Here is a 10,451-nt window from a genome sequence, read left to right as displayed (position 1 = left end):
TGGGTGTGTGTTCTTATGTCTGCCTGTCTGACTTGCTGTGACATACTGGTCACGTGTGTGTGTGTGTGTGTGTGTGTGTGTGTGTGTGTGTGTGTGTGTGTGTGTGTGTGTGCCTGTGCCTGTGCCTGTGCCTGTCTGTGTTTAATTTTTTTCCTACATCGTTCCTTTATGAAGTCTGATAATTTGGCTGTATGTGCCAACTCCCTCATTTAGAGGATTAATAATTAAATCTCATGGAAATAACAATGGTTCTCTCTCTCTCTCTCTCTCTCTCTCTCTCTCTCTCTCTCTCTCTCTCTCTCTCTCTCTCTCTCTCTCTCTCTCTCTAACATGGTTAGAGAAAGATACTCATACTGTTCATTTATATGAGAGGTGACAAGAAGCAGAAATTAGTTTTAGTAGGAACATGAGGAAAAGAGTAAATGATAAAAGGCTGAAAATAAGGGAATGGGGAAGAAATATGTGGAGAATGGTGCAAAAAACAGGCAAGTAAAAGTGAGTGAGATAAAACAGGGAAGAGACACAGCTGAGGAGAAAAAGAGGGAGAGAGAGAGACTGAGTGGGAGGATCATGGGAGAGTTGGATACAGGGAGCGTGGGTTTAAAATGCCAGGAGATAGTGTGTGGTAATTAAAAAGCTCTTTATGGCCGGCTGAGCGATTTAGTGGATTTATCCCCTTACAAAGGTCAACGCCGGTTTGGAGCACGACCAAAACAACAACACAACAAAAACAGGAAAAAAAAAACAAAAAAAACCCCCCAAAAAAACGTAAGTTTCAAGCTGTACATGGCATGACCAGTAAACAAATATGACAACAATGACAGACGGGACGGCTCCATAATAAACATGGACAGTTTGGAATGAAAAATAAAGGAAGCTTAAAAAGTAAAATAAATTAATTAATTTAAAAAAAAAATCCCAAAACACAAGCTTCAGCTGCTGATGGAAGTGGAGAGAAATGCAGCTGGACACAACAGGAGATACACAGGGCTTATGATAGCTTGTGGATGTTTTACTAGAAGATTTGCATAATATGTGGCGCTCTATGGTGCAACCAGAAATGGAAATTAACCAGATTTCATCTGAATGTCATCCTGAGAGTTCACATTTGGAACAACATTCCCGATGAGATTTTAAAAGTTTGGTTTTAAATGTCTCTTTACAACATTGTTTCCACTGTTTCCAGCAAATCCTCTAAATGAAATGACAGGATACAGCGTTTGTTTGTGCACCGTACAACACATTATGATCTGGCACCTCTCTCAACAGGACGACATCATTTGTGATCTGGTGATGTGAAAATGCTAAGTTAAGGTTTGGTTAGGTTTAGTGGCGTTACATAAAGGATCTGACTTTGCCTGTTTGCATTCATCTTGTAATTTACTGCCCCTTGTTTCAGCAGCAAGCTAATGTCTGTGGAAGCTAGCTTTACTAACAGCTGTTGTACCTATTGTTTGTTGGGTGTGACCATGTCACATTGACAAAGGCTGAGAGGACAATCCTGGGATCTTTTTGACTAGCTAGCAGGGTGTTTGTCAAACTGTCCTTGATTCAGCTTTGGCCGATCTGAGTTCAGTTATCACACTGCACACAATATATGCATGTGCAGATGTGTACGGAAACTTAAGTTACACATAAGAACATTTCTTCAATAGTCTTTTATTCCTAAGCTTTAAGAGCAGCAGTAGCAAGTAAGCGAGAAAATTACACTGTGATTTATCATCTGTGGAAGGTCTGCAGTAAGTTTGAGAAGTTGGAGGCACAATATTGCTAAAAAGGTAGCACAGCTTCTTTCAAGAAAAGAGCAGTACATAGGTTGCGTGGACAGAGAGAGAGAGAGAGAGAGAGAGGATGCTGATGCTAATCAAAGCAGAGAGTTAGACTCCTTCATGCTAAATGTTAAATAAAAATGTATTTCAGCGTAGTAATAGCTACAACGCTGCATGTTGTATAGCCGACTAGAAATTTTCTCATATAGAAGCATATGCAAATATTAGTTAAATGGTCAGTTGGTAATGATAAACCAGATTCAGCTGTTTGTATACATTTGTATACAATTTGATTCCCTACTTCCGCAAAGTCAACAAAACAATAATACTGTAACACATATTTTATGAGCCAAAACACCCACTGTGTAATTGGATTAGTCCATCTTTTCTCAAAGGCTGAAAATAGTAACACCACTAAACACTTTAGTACCAAAATAAGCACCACAAATACTGGAAACATATCCCCCAGTGTGCCATTTTTCACCACCAGTAGTTTGTGTATGAAAGACATATCTGATGAATAAAGAAAACCTTGAGATTGACCGTGTGTGCAGACTTTAGAGGCAGCATGGTTGCATACAATGTAAAGCCAGTTAGATCTCACCTGTGGTGTAGTGAGTCCATGCAGAACTTGAAGATTACCTAATTAGGTTTTGGTGGTCCAAGGTCAAAGGTCATGGTGACCTCATGTCCATCCCGAACGCAATACTGTATATATCAGGAACACCTGGAGGGAATTTCATTAGATCTGGTATGAACTGATTAGAATTTGATAGGCAGAGGTCAAAGGTCAAGGTCATGGTGATCTCACACATATTTTTGAACATAATTCAAAAATGAGTATTCTAATCATGACACAATTTTACACAAATGTCTAATAGGATAAAATGATGAAGTGATGACATTTTACATCCATATGGTCAAAGGTCAACTTCACTGTGACATTATCATGTAACTCAGGAGCAGGAGGGGAGATTGTGACCATATTTCCTGTAACTTGACTGGTTGTCAACTGCAAGGCGCTAATATAAAACAAGAAATATGTTTCTTTTAGTTTAATTTATATGCTAAAATGTAAATTGTGGTAAAGCTAACTGATTATTCAAAGTACCTTTGGTGCAATAAAACAGTTTATGCAATGCAGTATTCATTTTAATTCTCTTCCATTTAACTGAATTCAGTCAAGTCTGGTGTAATTCAAATCCTTACTTTATTGAAGTTGCTTCAACTAATTTTCTTGGCTTTCTTCACACAGGCAGTTTTCAGCCTTACACTTCAACAAGATGTCCCCACTCAAATGACCAGATAACAGTATCATCAGTACAATTAAGCATGAGGATGCCATATCAGGGGCTAAACAACCTCTTGTAGACCTGTAGGGAAGACAGTGGAGGGGGGAGGGAGGGCACAGGGATGAAAAGAGAGGGACGAATGATCAGAGACACCGTTGTAGTGACTAGAAAAATGGGCGAATGAGGATCAGTGAACACAGTTTAATCAGAACAAATGCAGAGAATGAGTGGGCAATAAGGGAGGAGATGGAAAGGGATTAGAGTAGAGAGAGAGGCAGCGAGGGAAAGAGACAGAGGCGGGTCTCTAGTGGAAGAGAGTGAAGCATTATCATTTTAATGATTGACTTAATATTCCTGCTTGTGAAACATGTGGGAGGCAGACATACATACACATAACCTACATATCTCCTTATCCTCCCTCTCTTAGTAACTCATTGTCTTTATGTTCTTTATGTTTGATCTCCACCTCCCTTTTAACGCCTGTGCTTTTTTTTTTTTTTTTTTTTTTTTAATTCCATTGCTTCATTGTAAGGCTTTGTTTAACCAGGATACTCCCTCAGGTTTCATGTTTTCTTCCTAAGGAGACCTGGCCAACAGCCATTCAGCAGAGAAAAAAACAAGACCATAAACAGATTTCATAGGCAGTAACACACAGAGGAAGAAAAAAAATAGAAGAAAGTGATGAATGAGGACGAAGATTGGCCTGATTCTTCAGCTCTCAACATTCAACAGCTTGCAATTCATTACTGGTGACTTGTTGATTGTCAAGTCTTCCTGCAGGCTATTACATCCACAGCTTTGATGAAAAACAAACCCAACCATTAGAATGTCAAACTCTATTCTCCATATTTCTGAATAAAAACACGTAAATATGGATTTTTTTCCCCCCCATTTCTCCTTGCTGCCAGGGTTTTCGTATAAATGGCTCCCCATGTGACACAATAAACTTAATGTGAATTTGAATAAATAATGAAGCCTCCATTTATGCTGTTCTTTCTATTTGTTCACATTATATCTTCTCCCACTGCTGCTGTTTGATCACAATGCCAATTTCTCACAATCTTTATAGACAAAAAGATATGCCCTCATCGATGGGTAGAGTGTGACATAAACAATAATCCTAAATCCCTGGCATTTAATCAATGGTTAAAAATTTAAATGGTTTATGGTTTAAAATTGTTCAATTTCACAAACTGGTATTAAAGCAATGCATTGCAAAAGGATCACATGACTATGTGTAATGTGAAAGGGGAGCTCAACTCACAACTTTACTGTGCTGGTTCACTCTCACTGCTCTCGTAGCGAATTATTTGGGCACAGCTAGTGAATCTAGCAACAAAAAAGCCAGATGTTTCCCTCAGGAGTTGGTGGAGACCAAAACAAAGCTAATAGGAGAATGAATATTTTCCGTACATTCATCAGGCAGTCAGAAATATCACTCCACATGAATGTTAATGCTGCTCTGTATCTGTGTAAATTAGCAACTCTTGTCTTACCAACTTAAAAGCATCAAATGCTTTAAAGACACAGTGAAATGAAAACAATACATATCCATACTTTTTCTAAATTCTAATCCTGTGTTCATGTTTTAGTTGTATTGTATTTTAATTGTCTCTTGTTGAGCCAAATATATGTACAGAGAAAAAAATCCTTCTTTTCTATATTAAATATTTTATTTTATTTTATATTTGTATTTTTGATGACTCATCCTGCATTCAGAGGCTTAAATACAGCACTTGAGCATTAGCTCGAGAGCTTCAGTAACTAGCAAATTGATCGTCATTTGGAAAAAAAACTTTGTTTACATTTCTAAGAGGATTGTTGAGATCCAGTTTAATTATTTTCTCTTTCATCCTCCACCTCCTTATAACAACACCGGTGAGAGAGATGTGGGTGGATGCGAACAGTCCTCAACAGCCCTGTATCTCCCTACTGCTCAGTATCGTGCCACTATATTTGTTAAGCCACATACAGCATTTTTTTTTTTTTTTTTTTTTTAATATGGTAACTGTATTATATCATGGTATCACATAATGAAAATGGATGCATTTACACAGAAACAGCAAAACACCATTGTCAAAAAAGAAATATACTTCAAGTTGCATAGTCTACTTTATGCTGCCGTGGAAACAAAACCAGTATTTCATTTACAAACAAAACAAAGTATAATCATGACTTGTTCTATACTAATAAACTGAACTAAGCGGTTTTCACAGCTTTATTCAAATGAAAACTATAGTGTTGGTGTTCATATGTAAAATTAATTCTAATTCACTTGCCAAAAAAGAGACAAAACACACAATAAAGTAAAAGACATTGCAATAATATCATTATCATGAATTCTTATGGCCTTGATAATTGTGTAATGAAAATCTAATATTATGACAACCCTAGCGGGAAGTAGATCTCTCTTGTGTAAAAACCAAAACCTGTGTGTGTGCAAAATCCATGTCAAGGCAGAACCAAGGATGTGGCTTCAGGTTTCTGAAGACCGGTTTTGAAGCTCAAACATGTTTATTTCTGCTGTAAAGTTGAACATTTTAACTTGGGAGTCTACAGGGATTGACTCTCCTTTTGGAGCCAACCTCAAGCAGTTTTTAGAACTTCCATGTTGGCTTCATTTTTCAGCTCCAGATATTGCTGTATGAGGAAAACATGACACTGGTGATGGTGACAAAACAAGTAAACTGCCCATCCATAAACCACACCTGACAATCAAATCTGAAGGATCAGATATAATTTTCCTTTGGATAAGCTTTTGTGATTTTATCTCTTCAGATAATTTTTCAAATATCCAATAATAATTATTCTTGATTTATGACATACACTTGTACATATGCACATATACTTTATACTGTTTAATTGCAGAGGGCAGAGGGTCCTTTGAGTTGTGTGAAAACACTGACATCAGAGCCACCTGTGACATTTAAAAGAAACATGCAATTTGTGTGGATGTGGTGATTTTCAGATGACTACTCCAATGGCCACTTATTGGTCTTAAGGGCAGAGATGTATTAATTTCATAAATAAATTAAATAGAATGTGACAATGCATTAACCTCAGTGAACTCTGTGACATTTAAAATGAGTTAGTCACTGTTTCTCTCTCTCTCTCACACACACAAACACACACACAAGATAAAGGGCAAAATGTGCATACATATCTAATATTATGTATTGTTGCATTTCACAGAAGATATCAGCCATAACCTCTGCTAAATCTAAACATAAAGCAATTCTCCTCTTTTAATAAGCTGACTGAACTCGATCGTCCTTGGAGCCATTTAATGGCACGAAAAGTAAAACTGAATATTTGCAGCAGACTGACGTTCATTTCAGGAGCAAACCTGTGATCCTGTAGAAGGCTGTCAGGTGATAAAGGTCATGTCTCACTCTGCCTCCGCTGGAGTCTTCATGGTGAAGTGTGAATCAATGCTAGTGACACCCTTCACACTCTCCAATGGTTAAGAGTATTTTATACATATTATAATGTAGTTATTATAATTTTTAGTTTTTAGTTATTATATACTCTCTCTTTGGAGTAAAATATCAAGATGGAGTAATCAGTACCTGCAAATCAAATTTAGCATCTCCACGTATTTTCATCTATCATCCATTTTCCCTTTTCCCTCTTCTTCACCCATGAGGTGGCTGTGCTGCTTAGAAAGTCAGGCGGTCCATATTCATTATATATATATATATATATATATATATATATATATATATATATATATATATTAGTGTGGGTGGTTTATCAGTGATAAACTACATGTAACTGTTGGCATGAAAACACACACATACATTCATACTGTGTAGAATAAGTCGATTATGCTGACAATGACAGCTTGCTCTTAGCTCCTGGCTTCTGCTTGGGGCCAAAGAGCTGCTATTACTGTGAGGGAGATAACAGGAACACACACACAAAAATGCACTGAGGACTATAGAGTAGAGGACTGTTGAGGTCAGCAGGCCGTTGTAACACTGACAAATTGCTGTAATTTCATTAATTCACTCATTTTCCATACCGCTTATCCGAAATCGGGTCATGGGGGGAGCCAATCCCAGCTGACACTGGGCAAAGGTGGGGTACACTCTGGACAGGTCGACAGTCTATCACATGGAGACAAACGTGAATGTCTTTGGACTGTGGGAGGAAGCCAGAGTATCCGGAGGGAACCCACGCAGACATGGGGAGAACATGCAAATTGTCAACTCCCTCACACAGACATGGAGTGAAAACTGCTGAAAAATAAAAATACACATAAGCAAAATGTCCTCAGTCTTAATAACTGAATCAGCTTTGCGAAACATGAAATTACCTTGTATACACTTATGTTCCAACCCAGCTTGTTCTCTGGGAAAAGGGAAGCAACATAAACCAGTTGGTATTGGTAAAGCAAATTTATTTGATCGTAAGGATAATCAATAAGTAAAAAAATTTACAACCAAGGTGGGGGGAGGGACTAAAAGAGAGGAACAGGACAAAACAGATGCTGCTAAATCAAAAACAGAACATAACAAAAGCGGAACTCTAACAGAGTTGGCAGTTCACACTAAATAAAATGAGACAATGAAAAATCTTTCTACACTCTCCAACCAACTAAAAAACACAAAAAGCAGCACTCCTGTTCCTAGTGTCCTCTAACAAGGCGAAACCTACGTGTGGTGTAATCAGTTTGAGGATGATTCACAATGTACCTGAGTTCTCTTCTTCAGTCAAGTTCCTCAGAGAAAACTATTCACAAAGATTTCACAAGGATTCCAAAGTTTTACAAAGTTTCAAATTATGACACAAGGTACCAGGATGAGCTGCCTACTAACCGACTAACACAACCTTGTATTATTGGCATTTCCCTGACCTGACTGACAGGAAGTGATGTGGTACCTAACAGGGTGTGATATGCTTGAACTAACTTTAGATAACTTTTTTTTTTAATTAATTTTATTTGTTGGTTTGTTGTCAGCAGAATTATGCAATAAAATAATGAGCTGATTTGCTGATTTGGCGGAGGGATGAATTACCTAAATAAAGAATAACTGTCTTGGAACGGTGGAAATTTTTGTATTTGTATTCATCATTGTTTGTGTAATTACTCCCAATGCCAGACAGTGGAGATTAAAGTTTGCACTGCAGGTTTAACTGCTAACTTTTTAAAATTTTGTTTAGGGGTATTTGGGTTTGAAATGGACTGACTTGGATTTGTCTTAAAATTTGTATGAGGTTTGCATTACCTTCATTCACTCATCATTTATTTATTTATGGGTGGAGGTGTTCCTCAGAATACTTATAAGACTCAGACGAGTAGTTATATACTTGCATGGACATAGCCCTGGGGATTGAGTCCTTTAATTGGAGATCTCCCAACCTGCAGCAACTACTGAAGAACATTTTTAAACCACAATAAAACATACCAAAAATATTTTTTAGTAATCCACAACAGAATGCTAACTGAATACATGTCCAGAGTTAAGTTTGAATTCTTACCCATATAGTGGATCATGCCAGTGAAGCACTTGTTCTCATGACAGTTACCTTGTTTCCTTGTTCTTAATGCTTCAGGTTCTTGTTTCAGATTGGGTCAGTTGTAATAATATTTGGCTTTGTAGCAACTGTGACTAATTTGAATTCCATTCAGTGGCAGGTGTGAAGATTATTTTAAAATATATTAGGGTTAATCAGAATCAGAATCAGAATCAGTTTTATTGCCAAGTATGTTTCCACATACAAGGAATTTTTTCTGGTGATTGGTGCAATTGATCAGCAACAGTGGGGCTCTCTAGCCTTGTTGATAAGGCTAATAGCAGATGGGAAGAAGCTATTTTTGTGGCGAGAGGTTTTGGTCCTGAAGGACCGCAGCCTCCTGCCAGAGGGGAGTGTCTCAAAGAGTTTGTGTCCTTAACATCAACTTTCCTGTTAATGACAGGAAAGATGAGGGTCTGAAAGCTTTGTAAAACCTCAGTGAGTTTTGATTAAAAAAGGTTTATTTTATTGGAGCTCTAACTCTTAATTGCACTAACTTGGTTTTATTTAACAGGTAAAGAGACTAATCTAATATAATGCTAATAAATGTTGGATTAACAGCGAGCCTGGTCTCATTGAAAATAAATGTAAATAAATGTAATACATTTTACAACATGTCGCATTGTGAAGTATTGCACCTATTTACTCACAACTCTAGTAGAAACAGAGAACTATATATATTCAGATATGACCTAGACATTATGCTTGATTTCACTCTCTACTATGCCTGAGTCAAGTACACAGGACACTAATGTGCATTTACTCTTCTTTTTTTTTTTAAGAAGCATGATCCACAAGGGGATGCCAGGACCATCACAGTCCAAGTAGACATGAAGTTAATTAGACCAATTAACTTCCCAAATAGAAAGAGAACACCATGTCTGAAGGATGAAAAATGACATAAAACAAATAAATAAATGCAGAAATACAGCATGATGTGCCACCAATTAAAAAGCAGTAGCAAGAGTAGCAGTGCAGGCCATTCACTCTCACTTAAAAAAAAATCATTTTTTCCCCATTGCCCCATTTCAAGGGTTCCCAACCTTTTGTGCTTTGTGCCCTCTTAAAGAATAGGTTTATCTTCTTTCTTGCTAAAAGACCAAGGCCTCTTATTTTAATGAAACAGAGTGCAGACACAAAAGCAAACAAATTCCCCAGGCACAAAAGCAAACAGGCATGACCAGCTAATTTTGCAGTTTTGGTGACCACAGGTGCTGGCACAAACCAGGTGCAACGTGGAAGAAAGGGTGAAAACATTAGTCTGAAAAATACAGAATCTGCAAGTGGAGTCAGACTGAAATTGTTATGCAGCGTTCGTCTCTTTAGCACCCAGTGAAATGAAGGGATAGACAGAGAAAATCTCCATGAAACACCTTAAGTTATAAAATAAAATAAAAAAGACAAAACACACCAAATATTAATATCCATCGTCTCAGGTATGCTGTTAATGGAAGAATGAACAGACAGCTGATGTATGTTGGTACCTCAGATGCAGGAAAATCTGTGCTGCTGATTACACTGTGCAAACATTTGAGGAAGTCTGATGAATACAATTGAACTCATCAGTTTGTGTCCTCTGCATATTTGACTAATTTATTTCCAATAAACAAAAGGCCGGGGTGGGTTATCATATATTCCCACTGTTCTGTCGTCAGGTTTAAAGCTTCATGATGGCATCCATGTTGTTATTTTATCTGGGTGTGTATGGTGTATTCACTAAAATAACGCTTTCTGGGAGTTTCATGACCTTTGCTTATGTCTTAATATTTCACTCAGTTCACTAGCAGTCAGATATGTTGATATAGCAGCAGGCTAGACTAGGCTATGTGCTTATTGCTGTTTGCACTGTGTGTGTGAGCATTAAACAGAG

The sequence above is a fragment of the Trachinotus anak genome, unplaced genomic scaffold (genome assembly GCF_046630095.1).
Source record: "Trachinotus anak isolate AG129_WGS33_773 ecotype Australia unplaced genomic scaffold, CSIRO_AGI_Tana_v1 ptg000033l, whole genome shotgun sequence".
In the NCBI taxonomy this organism is placed as follows: domain Eukaryota; kingdom Metazoa; phylum Chordata; class Actinopteri; order Carangiformes; family Carangidae; genus Trachinotus; species Trachinotus anak.
This window is presented reverse-complemented; position numbering follows the sequence as displayed.